The 17,207-nt window shown below is 43.7% G+C and overlaps 2 long non-coding RNA genes across 2 annotated transcripts in view; both read right to left on the minus strand.

Moving 5' to 3' along the window:
* Window positions 1-16,784, minus strand: part of LOC306812240 — a 58,828-nt gene extending 42,044 nt beyond the window's left edge. The window contains exons 1-2 of the long non-coding RNA XR_013776833.1: window positions 16,604-16,784; window positions 13,014-13,063 (exon numbers count right to left, since the gene is read on the minus strand). This is a non-coding gene — a long non-coding RNA (uncharacterized lncRNA). The remainder of the gene's footprint in view (window positions 1-13,013; window positions 13,064-16,603) is intronic.
* LOC306812244 lies at window positions 1,237-6,244 on the minus strand. Its single transcript, XR_013776837.1, has 2 exons — window positions 6,164-6,244; window positions 1,237-1,626 (listed from the first exon to the last, which is right to left on the minus strand). It is a non-coding gene; the product is annotated as an uncharacterized lncRNA (long non-coding RNA).
* Window positions 16,785-17,207: the final 423 nt, after the last annotated feature.

Consider the following 17,207-nt stretch of genomic DNA (forward strand, 5'->3'; position numbering starts at 1 on the left):
ACCCAGAGAAATCAGAATGGATGCAATGACAACACAATCTCAACAAACCCTTTAGCACTTTTGCTGTTTTGGTGCAAGCCTCAAAATTAGTCCCAATCACAGAGGCTTGGCCTCTTTCACCTGTCATGACTTCCAAAGGAAACTGGTATTTGTAGTAACTTCCATGTAGAAGCTGCCACCTTTCCATCCCCTCCTTGGCAGCTTCACCCATCCCATAAACAATTACTGATGGGAAAGGTGGCAGCTTCTCAACTCCCTGTGCAGCCAGGTTTCAGCCCTGGGCTGGAATCACTCCCTGCCCAGCTGGAACAGGGAGCAGGCAAGACAGCCAGGAATTAACCTCTCACTTAAAATTTGGCCACGATGCTTCAATTAACACTCCATCCTCAGGACAAGTCCCACTTCCCAAGCACCAGAGCTTCCATCACTTCCCTTCTGAGATGTTTCACAGTCCAATGGGCTTCACACTTCATTTTCCTCTGAGCCAGCCCACGTTTTTAATTGCTCAGCCTCACCATAACTCACTCCCTGTGGACCATGAGGAACAATCCATGCCTTGTGTCCACAGAGCAGCCTGATCCCCTGGGCAAGGACAGGACTTGGAGCTTCTGGGGCTGCACACCTGAGCTGCTGTGCCTGTCCCAACTCAGTACCTGGGGACTTTTGGACTGCTTCTCCCAGGCTGGGTTACACCTGCAGCCCCCCAAAACTCCCCATGACAACATCCCACATTCTCTGGGACTGCTTCACACTCTACTCTGCTGGTTCTGCCTGTATTCCTGCAAGAGTAACAGAAATGCCCTCTCTGTCCATTATCTGCCAATATTCAGCTGAGGAATTAAACACTTGAAGCTTGCATGTTGCAGAGGTGCTAAGTAGGAAGATGTCCAAAAATCTTCCACATTTAACCCACTCTCTGTTCTGGATAAACCAGGATTTACCTTGCAGGAGTTAAAACACCAGTGGCCTCTCTAAACTACCACTTGCACCCCTGCTGTGCCAGTTTTAAAAGAGTGCAAGGGGCACATTTTTAGCCAGTATAATTTGGCCCAGATCCCCCAGCTCCATTGTTTTCACTGGCACTGGGGTAAGTTACACCAGATGAGGATATTGCTCGGAAAAGATTTTCCTTTAAAACAAACACACAAACAAAACCATGTTCAGACAAGACCAGGGGTTTTGAAGCTGCATTCCTGTCTCCAGAAACTTCCAGTGACTCGCAGTAGTCTCTGCTCCACCAAGCCACAAATTTGTAACGCTTTAATCTTTCCATGTAAGTCAGTTCCTCTCCTCCCTTAATTGTTTTTGTTGCTCTTCTCTGAATCCCGTCCAATTTACCACACAGTGCAGACTCCATTACATCCCAAAGGCCAGGAGGATGGTGTACAGAAGCTCATTTTCCAATTCTATGACCTCAATTCTTGGGAGGATTTCAGAGCCCAGACACCAGGCTATAAATGAAGAATGTGCGCCCGTATAGCTGGGTAATTTAAATGCATTTTCTGTGAATAAATCTACTCGGTGCTTTCTTGATCTGTACAATCTTCTGCCATAGGGGCCTAACATAAAAATACTTCAAAGGCTCCCACAAATTCCCTCAAGATGTGATCTTCAGCATTTCAAAAGCTGAAAGACATAGACAAGGTTTAAAGTGATCATGATGTATTTTCAAGGTAACCCTCTTCAGCAACTCCTGTTCACCCATTTCTTGTAAGTGAAATTCTATCACCTCTCTCTATATAGATCTTTTTTCACTTATTGACTCGTTTATGAGCAAGGCAAGGATGAAGTGAATTTGGCTTTTGGTTAGGGTTTATTAGACCTCATTATCTTCAAATGAAGCACAGCAATGCTTCCTTCCTTCAAATACCTACTAGGCAGGGCCAAGTGGAAATGCTGCAGCCACAGACCCCTCACCACTTCCCTCTCCTCTTGCAGCACGAAGAAAGTTTAGATTTGGATTCAAGTTTCAGCCTCCATCTCCCTCCCCGTTTCAAGCTGAAACACGACCCTGCCTAGTAACACTCCAGTGAAAGATTATTTTTATGTCACACCTCAGCCCCATCTCTGATATTAATTATACACTTGGAGCCTGAAGTCAAAGGAGGTTTTAAAGCTGGTGCTCTGGGCTGAAAGCAGGATTCCTCCTGCCTGCCTTCCTTCCAAGCAGTTCCATAACAACCTCCCCGAGACTGCGGCATATTTAATGAGAATGCAGATGATCAATTGCAGCCCGCCTCGCACGGTTAACTCAATCAACAAACTACTAATGACTCCAGCATGTTACAGCTTTTTTGGCTAATGAGAACCTCATTGACCAGATTTTCCCCCTTCTCCCAGGATCAAACGCCAATATGGAACGAGTTCTGCTACAACTGTAACTTTAGCCTGCGAGCAAAACGCTGCCCGGCCAAGGGACAAAGCCTGGGTGTCATTAGGGAGCAGAACGAGCCCCAGAGCCCTGGAACAGCCCTTCCCAAGGATGTGTCTGCCTGGTGAAACCAAACTCCTGAGAAACACAGAGCTCTCACCTTGCTGCATTTTGAAAAAAATGCAGAAAAGCCTTTTGTTCCTGCACTATCCCACTCCTCCTCCTCCCTGCTTTCTGCTGCAGGGTAATTTGTAGCAGGTGAGAAGTAAATACCTTCTGCTTCCTCTCTCTTTCACTTTTGTTGCTGCAATTTACCTCCTTTTTTTATTTATTTTTTTTTTTCTTGCCTTCTCCTCCAAACAGAAGTCAAATGACCTCATGGAAGAATTCAGGGATATATGGAGAGCACAGAGTTAAAAACCAGGAGTCTTGCACCTCTTCATCACCAACAGGGACTGTTTTCCATATGGGAATCCAACAGCTGACCATGCTCTAAGTGAGGAGTATTTATTGCAGAGCTTGAGATGGGAAACAGTTCCTGGGGTGTTATCCTGCCTGTTACCAACCACTGTTAAACAAAGATTTGCTCCCACGGAAAGAATTCCAGTGACTCCAGTCGCCTTTGGAACAACACTTTGTTTATTTACAAAATAACCTTCATTTCTGATATATGAAATGGCCAATTTCTGAAGCAGATTTCCCAGCCTGTACCCTGGAGAAAACACAGTGCTCCAGTCTGACCAATTCCTCTCCATCAAGAACAGACCTTGCTTTCATTTTTGGCCACACCATCATTTTGCTCCTTTCCCCAGTTCCCCAGTCCTCTCTTCTCCTTTGTCAGGGATAACGCAGAAGGTTTGGTCCTCTAGGAAATAAAACTGCTACAGCAAAACCCAAACCAGGCATTGGTTTGCTTCTGATCATGCCCTGCCATCCTTGCCTGCCACAAAACCAAGAAAAAGGTGGAGAGGAGGAGCAATTAAGGCTTGAGAATCAACTGGAAAGCATCAATCCAGATTTTTTTTTTTTTTTTTTCAGCCTGAGCTGATTTGCTGGGATCTTTCTGAAGAGAACTCATGGAGGGTGCACAGTCCATCAGGGGATTGTGCTCCCTCCTCTTTGAGAGGTGCTCCTGTGCAGTTCCCTCCACTTTTAAAGGCTGAAATATTAAATATCAGCCAAGTCATGGTGGGAGCCCACATTTGACTTCACTGCTGCCTGCACCATGTGCTGGGGCAGGAATTCAGACACTGAACAACTTCCCTGGGCTGGGAACTCCTCACCTTGGGATGCTCTGCTCCTTCTCCACTGGGAAATGTCCTGCTCCTGCCAGGCTCTGCTCTGCCCACAGCTCCAGGAGTTTTCTCCTGATTCCTTGGGATTCCCAGCTCCACCTGCAGCTCATGGGAGCAGCTCCCTCCTCCCTCTGCCTTCAGCTTCCACCCTACCATGCCCAAACCCCTTTTTCCCCTTTTCCTACCCCAATTTCCATATCTCCTGTACCAACATCCTCTCCCAAGATGCACAGATCTCTCTGCTACAGTGTCATGTCCTGGTAAAGAATTTTTTAATTCATGTTTAAATTTTAAGAGTTCACTGCTCTCTTCTCACACAATTTCAGCTTTTCAAGATAAATTCCAGAGACTTGTGACCTGGAGCTCCACACACACAAGAAGATTTCCAGAGCATGCTGAGAATCCTGCACAAACACTGATCATGTTCATCTCCTCCAAATACTAAAATTTTACACAGAAAAATTTCAGAGTTAGGACAAAAAGGGTGAGATTAAGCCAATTCTTGTCCACTGCAAGCAGATAATAGAAAAGAATCATTAAGGCTGGAAAAGCCCCTGGAGTCCAATAATTAATCCAGGTAGGAGCCATTCCCTCCCAGCCTGGTTTAAGAGATGTCAAAGTCACTTTTTTCTCCTGGGCATCAAGAAGCCAGGCCTTGAAATATGGGTCTGGCAACTCCTATGGAAAGTAAACTCAAGTTCCAGTAAAAATAACTGTACCAAGGCTCTTGGTTCTCATTTGTAAATGGACCAGGGCTTTAGCACAGCCAGGTTTTTGTGCTACTTCCTCAGATTGCTTTTAGGTTCATTAAGCTCCAACTTCAGGAAGAAAATGGTAGCATTTGATTTATGGGTATGGGGGAAGAAGGATGAAATGAGCAATAAATCTCCCAACTGTGGTGTTCCTCCAGCTCTCTGCAAGCCACAGCAAGGAGCTCCCAGATTCCAGCCCAGGATTAACACCTGAAGTCCAGGGAAAAATAAAAATTAAAAAAAAAATTCTCCCTGCTCCATGCCTCAGTTTCCCTGATCACAATAAGGTGATGCCAACTGTGAGGCTGAATTTAAATAGGAAACTGCTGATTTAAAATGGGTTATTTGTGGCTTCTGAAGTAAATAGGAGAAAATGAATGAATTTTCTGCTTGCTTTTTGCTTCTTTTTATTGCCTTCAAGGAGCACAGAGGAATGACCAGGAGGTTTTCTGGACAGATCAATGAAAGTAACACCCAACAAATGACCTTTCCTCAGTGTCTCATAAGTACCTGTCAACTTCAGGAGTGCCACCACCCCTTGAATGGAGAGATTTAAAGCCAGACTATTCATTAGAGAGCAAACTATTATTCCAGAGGCTTAAATGAATTGGCCAGTGGCCAGCTTTCCTCACTGCTTAGGGACTACTGGGAAAAGGGAAAGTGGCTGCTGTTGGGTTTGCAAAAAAAAAGCAAAAAAAAAATAGGATTTAAAGAGCAACAAGAGCCAGGCTGTTCAAGTGGTGATGGTCTGATATTCAGAAGGTGGCACCAGGGGTAAGGAGGTTTAAGCACATCAGGGAAACATCATGAAAACAAGTCTGTAAATACCAGAGATGGCTCCTATTTTATGGCATCACTAAATCAACCAGCTAAGCTGACTCTGAGGAATGGCATCAAAAGGTGAAGAGGTTTGGAGAGTGCCTCAAAAATCCCATTTTTTTCCTGCAGCAGATACCACTCACTTGCCACGTGCAGTTCTGAATTAAAAGCTAAATCCTCTTCTCTGGTAGAACTCAGATTTGCATTAAATCTCAAAGCAGGAGTTCCAAACCTCACCTGTAATTTTTTTACCCTAAGTTGGTTCTGCGTTGCTCCAATTCTGCAAATTCACCAGAATATTGCAATTTAGGGTAAGGCAGAAATTGGGTTTTCCATCAAAAACTGCACTTGAGCAGCACCACAAGATTTTCACTTGGGTCAAAGCTGGTTGCTAACAGCCCTGGGGGAAATATTTTACCACAAACTCAGTGGTGCTGGTGAGGATGGTCACCTCCAGCAGCTCATGGAATCTTCCAGGGTAATTTTGCACTACCCCAGGCTGCTCCAAGCCCCTGGGCTTGGATATTTTGGGTGTCCAGAACTTCTCTGGGCATCCTGTGCCACCACCTCACAAAACAGAATTTCTCCCTGAATTTCCAATCTCAATTATTCTCTGTCACTTGGAATCTGTTCCCCCTTGTCCTGCCACCACCTGCCCTTGCAAAAACCACACACAAAAATCACACACAAAAATCACACACAAAATCCTCAGGCTCTTTCATGATTGTTCCACACCACCCCAAAAAGTTGTTTTTTAAATAAAATAAGCTTTATTTTTCAAGGATGAAGAAGTTGCCATTTCTTCCTCACTACATCTCTACAGACTTTCCCAGCTCCACCACAGCACAAATTGCTAAAATACATCCAAGATGGTTTTGCCACTCCCCATTTAATTGCAATTAAAACACAAATACAGAGTTCTCTACCTTTCTGTGCCCCATTCCCTTGCCAGTGACACACAGGTGGATGTTCCTGCTGCAGGGATTTTGCTGCTCAAAAGCAAAATGCTCCTTTTCAGGTCAAATCCTGCCCTCCACATCCCCCTGCTTGTTTCACCTGATTTTGGGTTGTGTTAACCCAGCACAGTGTCACCAGTTCATCTGGCTGAGGAATCTTCCTCTTTTGCTTATCCAGGAGGATTCTGTTCCATCCCACCACTCCTGTTTATCTTGAGTCTGTTTAAAATCTCACTACTGTCCAGCTCTTTGGAGGAAACTGGTGGTGGGTGCTGGTTCCCCAAAAGGAAGGTTGCACACAGGGCCAAACAGCCTCACCATGTGCAAAAATAAGATTATTAAGATTGTACCACACAAGTGGCCCAGTTTTGCCACAGATAAGGCAGAAGGAGGAGGCTCAACATGCAATTAAAAAAAAAAAAAAAAAAAAAAAAAGCAAAAATAAAAAACTTCCCCAGCTGCTGAAGGTGCAAAAGGCTGAGTTTTAGGACAAGCTTTATGGTGCAATTTGTTTCCATCACACTCTGCTTATGATGATTTAGCTGAGTGGATCCAGAATCTCTCACAGTAAAACAGGTCAGGCTGGGAATGGGAAAAGATATTTCCATTCTTCAAAGGCAGAAAAACAATTTTTCATCTTTTCTGACTGGATACAGTTAAAGAAGATTACAACTGGTATGATTGCTTTTGGTAGCCCAGTGTTTGACCCATCATTCTGTAAAAATATAACTAACCCTCCATATATTGACTGTCAGAAATTTTCCCCCATGTGCTTTTTGTTCTCCTCTGCCTATTTTGGATTTTAGAAAATTTACCATATAGATCTGCATTTAAAGCTTCCTTGGCCTATTTCATGAACAGACAGAACAGATTAAAGTGAATAGAACATAAGCACAGCTCAGAATTCTGGCTGCTCACAGAATCCTGCAGTGGTTTGGGTTGGAAAGGACCTTAAAGCTCATCTCATGCCTTGGGCAGGGACATCTTCCACTAGGCCAGGTGTCCAAGCCTGGCCAGCCTGGCCTGGAACACTTAGGCCAGCTCAAATTCAACATTAAAGCTCAGTTTAGCTGCTCCAGGTGCAGCCTGTGCTTTAGGAAGTCCCTAAAACCCAGTTTGCCAAGAGTAGGGGGGACATAAAAACCACATTTATAAAGAGTTTTTCTTCCTCTCACCCCAGCCAGTGACCAGGCAAGGCTCAGGTGTGACATTTTCCTTTACTGCCATCACTCCCAGCCACAAAAACAGGGGGACTCCCCCTGAGCATCCCAGCTCTGCCACATCCCTGCTTTCTCCAGCACCAGGGGAAAATCCCTCCAGATTTCCTCATGGGCAGAGCACCCCCAGCTCATCCCACCCTGGGATTTCCTTGGGATTTTTGTTGATGACCAAGATTTTGGCCCAAGCTGGGAAATCCAGGTGAATGCAGCTACCTCCTTGCTGCTTTAAGTTTAACTTTCCCTGTTTACTTTTTAATTTAATGTATTCTTTTGATCTCTCTTCCTCTCCTTTCTCTTGTCTCCCTGAGTTTGCTGACACAGGAGAAGCATGACAGGCTCAGACAGGTCTAACCTACTTTTTTTCCCTTTTCTCTGGTACATGTGAATGCTCCCACTCTCCTTCCCAGCATATGAAAGCACATTCCAAGGATCATTATAATGATATTTCCAGTCCCCTGTGAAGTAATTCCCCATTGACAGGTGAGGAAACTGAGACACACACAGCTCTTAAATGACTTGCCCCCCCCAAAATTGCAGCAGCACAAGGGGAAATAAAACCCACCAGGCTCCTGCTTTTCTCTGTCCCAATCTCTATAAAATTATCATTTTTTGACCCATCACAGGTTTGGGAAATGATTCCACTCCTAAATAGAGGAATCAAATTTTAGGTGTCCATCAGAGGGGTTTAATTGCAGCTGAGGAATTCCCATCACCTTGTCCTGGCTGTGCTGGCACCTGAGAGCTGGAGAGGGACTGGGGACAGGGAATGGCTCCAAACTGGAAAAGGGGAGATCTGGGTGGGATTTTGGGAAGGAATTGTTCCCTGGGAGGAAGGGGAGGGACGGGGATGGAATTCCCAGAGCAGCTGTGGCTGTCCCCTGGATTCCTGGTTGGATTTGGGGCTTGGGATGGTGGAAATGTCCCTGCCCAGGGGCTGGATGAGCTGTGAGGTCCCTCCCACCCATCCTGTCATTCTGTGGACTTTGTTTCATCCTGACCATGGATATCCCTCAGCCAAGATGTTTTCCCTCCTTCCATGGGATAATCCAGTGCTAAGCCAGAAGTTCGACTTCAGAGAAATCAGATTCCCAACAAAAATTCCATCACTCCCTCCAGGGCACAGAGTAAACCCCAGCATTTACAAATCTGGACTTTCAAAAGCAAGAACATCTTTAAAATTAGCCTAAAATTACCTGAATTCAGATATTGACACCTTTGGGGTTCATATTCTCAAATATATTTTCTGCAACACCTTTTATTTCCTTGTGAAACCTGAAATTAGCACATTATCTTGGAGTCTGAAAGGCAAACAAAACCCAAAATACTGCAAGGAGTGATTGATAAAATCAAAAGTGGACTTTGAGCATCTGCACCAGAGCACTCAAGATAATCAAACTGCACTAATTTTTGAGGTGAGTTAGTTGAGCACTGCTTAAAACCCTGGTGAGATTTCACACTTCACACTCAGAGTGGCTTGAATTGGGTTCCACAAAATTTAGTTTGGAACCAAATCAAGTTTAAAAATCTCTTCCAGCAAGAGCAAGAGCGACCACAAAGAGGCTCTTTAATGCATTTTATCAGTGCATCACCACTTTAATAAAAATTAACTTCTGCCCACCCCAGTGCAGACAATCCCACAGTTCTTCACACCTAGAGGTGCAATAATTCTCCTTTTCCAGCTCAGTTCTGCTTCAGCAGAATTATTTTTAATTATCTCCAACACAGCAACAGCCACAGCACTCCAGAAAGGAATCAGTGCTCCCTTTGCTGCCAGCTCTAAATGCATGTATCCCATAACAGAACAGACATTTGGGGCTGCACATCTGGGGAGCACATGAGAGGCCACCCCAGCTATTAAATTATTTTACAACCATACCTCTCAGACCCAGAATTGGGTATTTTTTTTCCCTTTGTTTTGATACAAAAAAAAAAAAAAAAAAAAAGTGAGTTTTTAGTTTATAAGATATTCATTAAATAAAATCTCAGCTGTATTACTGGGATGTGTTTTAGTCCTAAAAATTCCCCACTACACCTGAGATATCTTATCTAGAGGGTTTTGATGTGCTGGCAATCTCTGTTCCTCTGCCTCTGGAATTACCCTGAGCACTCAAACACCTTTTAGGACACCCAGGAAACGAGGGGAAAAAAAATCCCCAAACCTCCAGAACAGCAAGGAAACATGAAATGGATTCTTGTTTTCAGTGCTGGCAGCTCTGAAGGAGAATTTTCCCTGCCCAGCAGCTCCTCAGGAGGGAATTTGGACTCCATTGAGGGTGTTGAGGTTTTGAATCATTCTTTTCTTCCTTTCTGAATTTCCAAAGCTGCCCAGTGGATGCAGGGAGAAAACATCAATTAAATGAAAGGCCAGGATGATGATGGAGATGAAAATGAGTGTCAGAAAAAGCCAGAATGGCCAGAGCAGAAACTTTCACCCTGTGCAGAGTTGAAACCTCTGCCAAAACCTGGACCTCAGGGAGGGCATCACAAAAATCACAGAGATGGAAACATCAATTCATCCAAAATCATTTTAGGGAGGGAGAAACACCAAAAACTTCATTTTCCACTCCAGTTTATGAACTGCCCATTGTTTTTCAACTTCAACTAAAAATTTTCCTCAAGGAAAAAAACAAGGAAATAACACTTTGGGCAACTTTTCCTAAGTGAAATGTTCCCTAAAAAAAAAACCCCCATGGGATGGGTTCTAGCCAGAACTGGAGTCTGAGTGTTTCAGAGAGGTGCTGAACCCCAAACCCTGGGCTGGTGCCATGTTTATTATGGATTATTTCTCCCTCTTTCTGTCAGGTTTTCATTGAAAATCCAAAAATTTGAGAGAAGCACCCAGGGTATTTTCTGTGCTGGAGCTGCCTCTCATCCCTCCCTCCCTCCCTCTGTTTTAGGAGAGTGGAAATGCTCTGACAGGGCCGGATCTTGGCTGATTTTATTGCTGCTGGGGCCAAGAAAAAAGGGTGAGACCCATAAACACAAAGATGCCAAGACACCACAGGCTGAGGCTGGAATGCCCAGCCCTGGCTGCTTTGTTCCCTGGGAATAATCAATATATTGGCACAGATCATATGTAAAAACACATGAGGAAAGTGGAAGTGCAAGAAGATGCTGTTTAATTTATTATTATATCTCTGTTCACCTTCCATAAATCCTAAATCTTCTTTTTATACATATTTCTACTTGGAATTGCCACCTCTTGTTCTGCACAAAATCTTTGGGGTAAAAAAAAAAAACAAAACAAACATTTATGGCTGTGGGACATGGAGCCACTCAATCCCAAATCCTAAAGAAAATAACCAGATTTAAATACAAACTTTGAATTCAGTGTGGTTGAAGTTTCACTAAATTCAGCTAATTTTAGCTGAATTTTTTCTGTGGCAGCAGCTCCCAGAAAATCACCTGGAAATTAAATATCCCCAGCTGCAGAGTGCTGTGCATTGCTCTGAATCCTGAGCTGCCCTGCTGGCCCCAGCCCTGACCCACAGCACAAACCAGCTCCTGGCTCAGCCCTTCTGAGGATGAGCCCTACATTTCCAGGGAAGGCAATAAATTGGAATTTTGGGAACTCATGTTTTGATAAAACCCCTCCTGTTGCTGCAGAGCTCTGACCTGAGCAGCCTGAACTGCAGGAAATCACCCCAAATTATCACCCTGGGGATGCAGGATTCACTGAGTTCATCCAAAACCTGGAGGGAGGAGGGAGGCTGGAAATCACTGCAGCCATCCCAGTGCATCCCAAACCCAACCAAGATTTCCAGCAGAGCTCTCCTCCAAATGCTCAAATTCCCTCCAGGGGAACTCAGGAGCAACAAGTTTTTCCCTGGAGAAACCCAGATATTGATGAGCTGGTGGGGCAGGAGGAAAAGGCAATGAGAGCAAAGCAGAGAAAAGTGAGAGGAGCCAGGGGCTTCAGCTCAGGACTTGTAGAGCTTCAACCTCATTGAAATTTATATTTAAAAGCTGAACAGGAAAGTAAATGGGATACAATGCAAAATAAAATTAAATAAAAAATAATCCATCACCCTGCCCAGCAAAATGAGTTTTTATCACAAAACCAAACCATCCACAAGACCCATTCCCAGAGCTCAGCTCCTAAAACACTCCTGGGCCATCAAGGTGAGGCTTTTGCATTCAGGTTCACAAACTAAGATGTCATTGTAAGTGGTTTAGAAGCCCAGCAAATTTTAATATCCATGCCAGCGTGTGTGACCAACAGGATTACCCACAATGGCTCACCTGATTACTTATACAAATGCCTGCCTCTTTTTATTTTTTTCTTTTTTCCTTTTTTTTTTTTTTTTTTTCTTTTTCTTTCCCCCTTTTTAATCCAAGACCGTGCAGAATGCCAAGCAGGAGAATGGGCTGTGTGCTGGAATGTCTGAGGGCTACAGGCTTGGGATTTATATTCCATGTTGAATTCATTGTTTTCCCCCCCTCCTCCTACCCCTGCTGCCCTCTAAAATATGCTGCAGCCATGACAGAAATAAATTAGCCTGAGGTACAGGTCACACCTTCAAGGGCAGGCAGAACTCTGGGTAAAATCAATAGAGAAGATGGGAGTCTCTAACAGCTGAAGCAGAAAGAATGACACATTGAGGGCTTTACACAGCCCCAGACAAAGGCACTTTGGAGAAACCCCAGTCCCTGCTGCCTGGGGAACACAAAGCTCATTTTTTCAACCACCTGAACCTCAGAAAAGCCCCATTTCTATGGAGAATTTGCATCTCGATGCAGAAAGTTTCAATTCTTTGCACCTCTGCCCAGGGAAGGGGGTTCAGCTGAACTCTGGCCCAGGTTGCAACTCTGAAAACTTCTTTGCAGAGGGCAGAATCTGCACTGAACTTCAGCTTAAATTTTGCAGCACTCTCCAACCTCTCAAGAAGTTAAAAAAAACCCAAAAAAACCCATTAAAAACTCCCCTGAACTTTGGTGAACTCCAAAACCAGGCACCAACAGACACTGAAATACGTGTTGCATTCATTATTTTAATTTATGATTTGAAAGCAATGGAGGATACACTGAGAGCCTCCAACTCAGGCTTTCAGAATTTCTGAATGCCAGCTCCTCTGAAATCAGGAGATAGAAGATTTATAAGGATTTGGATATGGGAAGATTGATGCAGGAGTCGAGTGGGTTTTGCTAATGTCCCTATGGTGAGTTAAGTATTAACTCTCAGAACCTGTTCAGACACTTCACAGGTCCCACGGGGTTCCCACCTGCCTTTCCAGGTTCCTAAAAGCTTTAAAGTCTGATTTAAGCTCCCAGAATAGTTCTAAAAATAGGAGTTAAACTTCTCAGTCCCGCAGGAGTTTCTGAAATTGCTACCCAGGAGGTTTCTCAATAGACAGAGCTAAAAGCTTTTCTCCTCTCCTGTCCCTTCTCCAGAGACAACTTTGGCCCAAATGCAGCTGGATCTAAATCCAAATGAACCCTGATTTTCTGCAAAGCCAGCAGGAAAATGTCAAACAAGTGACTTTCCCCTGACCTCCTTGTTTGTTTGCTTTTTTAAAAAAAAACCCACACAACATTAACACGTGTCCCCGGCTTTGATCCTTAGACTCAAATATGGCAAAATAAATTGGATTTGTACTCACATTTGTGGAACCTGTGAGGGAAATAGAATTGCTTTCATTTCCATTGCTACCTGCAAAAATAAAGGGAGGAGTTCATTAACACCAGGAATTGCCTTTTGCTCACAGTCTCTGTCCCAGGTCTCAAATGATGCAGCAAGATCTCTCTGCCTTTTAGGAAAAATCAGGGTAAATGCAGCACCTCGAGGGAACAGGGTTATTTATGAACTTGTGAAGAAGTTTCCAGCTCCTCCATGGCTCATCCCCTGCAGCAATTCCCCTGTGCTGCTGCTGGGGACAGGGAAGGTGGGGAAAGCACATTTGGGATGTTCCCAGGAGCGTTTTGAGGCACGAGATCCTGGGCAAACATCAGGCAGAAGAGCCTCCAGTGTCTGCCCTGCTGTTCCTTGGCTCCTCTCAAGGACAGGAGGGTGATGATAATGCACATTTCTGCCTGAGATACCTCAAACACTGCCTGAGGCACCACTTGCAGTTTTCCCCTCACACTTCTGCACTAGACATGAAAAAAAAATCCAGTTTTTAATGCCTCCCCCAAAGAGATTCCATGTCCTTATCTAGTGCAGCTTCCTCAAAAATAAACCATCCCTTGTTTTCCACTGTCCTTTTTTTTGGGAGCATCCCAGCAACCACAGGGTCCTTTGCCTGCACAGATCACATTTGGGAATGTGGTGATTCCTAAATGACATTTAGGATGCAGGAATGACCCATCAGACATCCCCCATATGGGGGTTGTTTCCTCATCCCATCTTCCAGGTAATTTCAGATGGATCTTGACATCCTGATCCTCAAAATGCTCTGAGAAATCCTCATCTTCCAAAAAATAAAATAAAATAAAATAAAAAAGGATGTGTGAGCACTGGGAGGTGTCTGAAGGGCTCCAGAATTCCAAAATTCTCATCCCAAGGCAGGAGCAGCCCCAGAGCTCAAGGGGATGGGATCCAGCCCATTCCTCCACCCAAATTTCACCTCTGCCTCTCAATTGTGGCTGGATCCAGGTGGAGACATCTCCATTTCAAAGAGCAAAACCATACATGGAACTTGGGAGAGACACATTAAGGTTTTTTCCCCATTTAAATTGTTAAAATAATAAAAAAAACCAAACAGGATTCAGCATAAAAATGGAAGACAAAAAATGAGGTTAAGCACATTTGCAATGGTTTGCTCCACTCTGGAGGTAAATGAAAGCTTAGAAATGTGAAATGAAAGTTTAGAAATGTGAAATAAAACTTAGAAAGACCCAGGCCTTTCCAGGAACTGCGGAATTCCCCTCCCTTGGTTTAGAAATAAAGATTTAAATGCAACCAACAAACAGGAGCAGACTTGCCTTGGGAGTACCTGTGTAGGTGGAGGAGGAAATAGATCTGTATTTAAATATTTAAGGAAATATTTAAGGAAAACAAAGAAGCACAGGAGACTAAATGGTTTATTGGCCAAAATCTGGCTGATCTTCTTTTAATCTGAATATTCCATATCACAGGTGAAAGTCTGGGCTCCATGAACCAAAGGGGTTTTTTTTCCCCTTCCAACTTTTGCAAACTTAAAAATTGAAAAATTTCAACCCTAAGGAGGTAAATTAAATAATCCCAAAAATATTTCCTGTCCTGAATTATAATTTTACACGTGAAATGGGTTTCTACAGAGCTGGATTCTGCAATTTGGATACCTGCAAAGGAACAATGGGGGACCTGAATATTCCACATCCCAGGTGAAAATCTGAGCTCCATGAACCAAGAATTTCTTTTCCACTTCCAACTTTTGCAAACTTAAAATGTTAATTCTAGTGAGGGAAATTAAATAATCCCAAAAAATTATAATTTTACCCATGAACTGGGTTTCTACAGAGCTGGATTCTGCAATCTGGATACCTGCAAAGGAACAATGGGGGAGGCCACGTTGTTTGTGCCTGGATCAGGACAATGCTTTGCCTTTCCAAGGCCACTGGCTCTGGGATAAATCTCAGGCACCAAAAGTCTGTGTTCAAAACTCAGAGGAGGCTGTGCAGCTTTGCAGCCTGGCTTTATTCATCTCTCAAAAAAAAAAAAAAAAAAAAAAAAAAAAAAAAAGCTTTGGTTTTTTTTTGCTTTTTCTTTTTTTTTTTCCTCCCATAAATATGCAAAGAGCAAAAGACCCTCCCCATTTCCCAGGAAATGGAGGGCTGGAATGTACAGGGGGGAGAGAGATCCCCAGCAGGCCCCCAAATCAAAAATCAAAAGGCAAAGACATTCCCCTGATCAAAAACTCCTTTGGATCTCAGGGGGTGAGCGTGGGGGAAGATCAGAGAGCTGCAGCTTTGGGTGTTTGCAGATTCCTCCTGCCTGGCCTGGCTGGGCAGGTAATCCCAGTGGGAATCCCCCAGGAGATCCAGCAAAACCCTCTCCTCCTCTGCACAGAGCTTTTCTAGCAAAACTCCTGGAGTTTGCAAAGATATTTTCCACTCCTAATCCCCCAGCTAGGAGTTACTCATCATACCTGCTATCTCTTTTTTTTTTCCTACTGCAAGGGGTAAGTCCCAGTTTAGAACAAGCAAATTATAAATGCACAGCTTTTAAACACAAGGATTTGCATGTGTTCCAGCCATTTCTGCAGTTTCTAAAACTCAAATATCCAATCTGTACTCGCTCCTCAAACACACAAACTTTAATCCCAGCTTTTCATAAACCACATAACCATTCTCAAGTATATCTGAGGACAAAATTTAACACCAGAAGCTGCCAAATGTTTCTGACCCACTTCAAACAATCATTAACTACAGGCAGTTTCTAATTATTTAAGTTCATTTCACTTCTTATTCAGTGGTCATTTTGTTTCTTGGCCATTTGGCCTATGTTCAGAAAAATCTCCATTAGGCAGCACAAAGCCTCACAAAAAAGAAGAAAAATTCTCTTTTCCCATTCTAAGGTTGGGAATGTTTTGAATCCTCGAGAGACAGGAGTTCTAAATATGCTTTTAATAGCAAAAAGTAGAGAGCACTTAAAAATTGAAAAGCTTAAAAACTCAGCCACCGAGTAAAATTTAGTTATCAACTAAAATTGCTTTCTCTCACCTCTCTGCTAACAGTTTTGCAATTCCTTTTTCAGAAAGGACTAGAAAATGTATTAAAAGGCAAAAGAAACACATCGATGCTGGGACTGGGAACAATCACATGAACAAGCCACAAGATTTTCTTGATAACACAGAGTTTATTATTCAAGAACGAGTCTCATTTTCAGCTCTAAGGGAGAGGGCGGGGAGAGAAAGGGGGGAACAGAGTTTTAAAGCACAGGCTGGAAACCCAGTATTGCATTTATAGGAAAAAAAAAGAAGAAAGAGAAGAAAAAGTAAAAAATAACAAATCTCTGCTCTATCAGCAAGTCGACTTTGCAAAAGTTAAACTCAGCTCCCAGCAAATTCAGGCTGGTCTCACTTAAACCAAGTTTACCTTCAGCAGAGAGATTGAAAAAGCAGAGAACTGCTGAACTTTTTATTTTATTTTTTTTTTCCCCCAAAAGTTCAGCTCTGCTCAAGATGGGAAGGGATAGAGGAGAGCAGAAAGAGGGGAGTTCAAAAGTCACAAAAGCTGCTGGCAGAGTTGCTCTGCGCCCCCTCGTACTGACCTAGGCTGTCTTCGTTTCACAGGTAGCAAAGTTTTGTCTCCTTCTCCAGGGCGAGATTCCCACTGGCAGGAAAGCATCAAAAGCACATTGTTTGCGAGGAGGAGGGAAGGGAAAAGCTCAGCCCAGCCAGGTACTGTTCCTTCCTGAAAAGTAAATCCAGAATTCTGGACCCAGTTCAAACCTGGGGTTGACAGGCAGGGGAGCGAAGCTTTTTGCACTGAGCATGCTTCTCCCTGCACTGCCTGCACACTTAATGAACATTACTTCCTTCCCAGTGGTTACTCCTAGCAGAAATCCACACCCCCTCTTTGAGAAGTGAGGAATGCAGCTGAAACCAAAGTCCAGAAAACATGCCCGGCACCCAGACAAGGCCCCACGGATCAATAAACTCAGGTTGTGACCCGCAGGTCAGTTTGTCAAACAGGACATCAGGGTGAGTTTTTTCTACACTTGGTGGAGTTTGCTTTATGCCTCAGCTAATGCTGCTCGCTCCCCAGAGAAAATAAAACTGTGCTGGCTTTTAGAGAATGATTAAATGCTTCAATAACAGATGGGAATTCTCTTTCAAATCTTGTCTTTCCAAACCTGCTTGAAAGTGAAGAAA

This window comes from Erithacus rubecula (genome assembly GCF_903797595.1).
Source record: "Erithacus rubecula genome assembly, chromosome: 25".
NCBI classification, from domain to species: Eukaryota; Metazoa; Chordata; class Aves; order Passeriformes; family Muscicapidae; genus Erithacus; species Erithacus rubecula.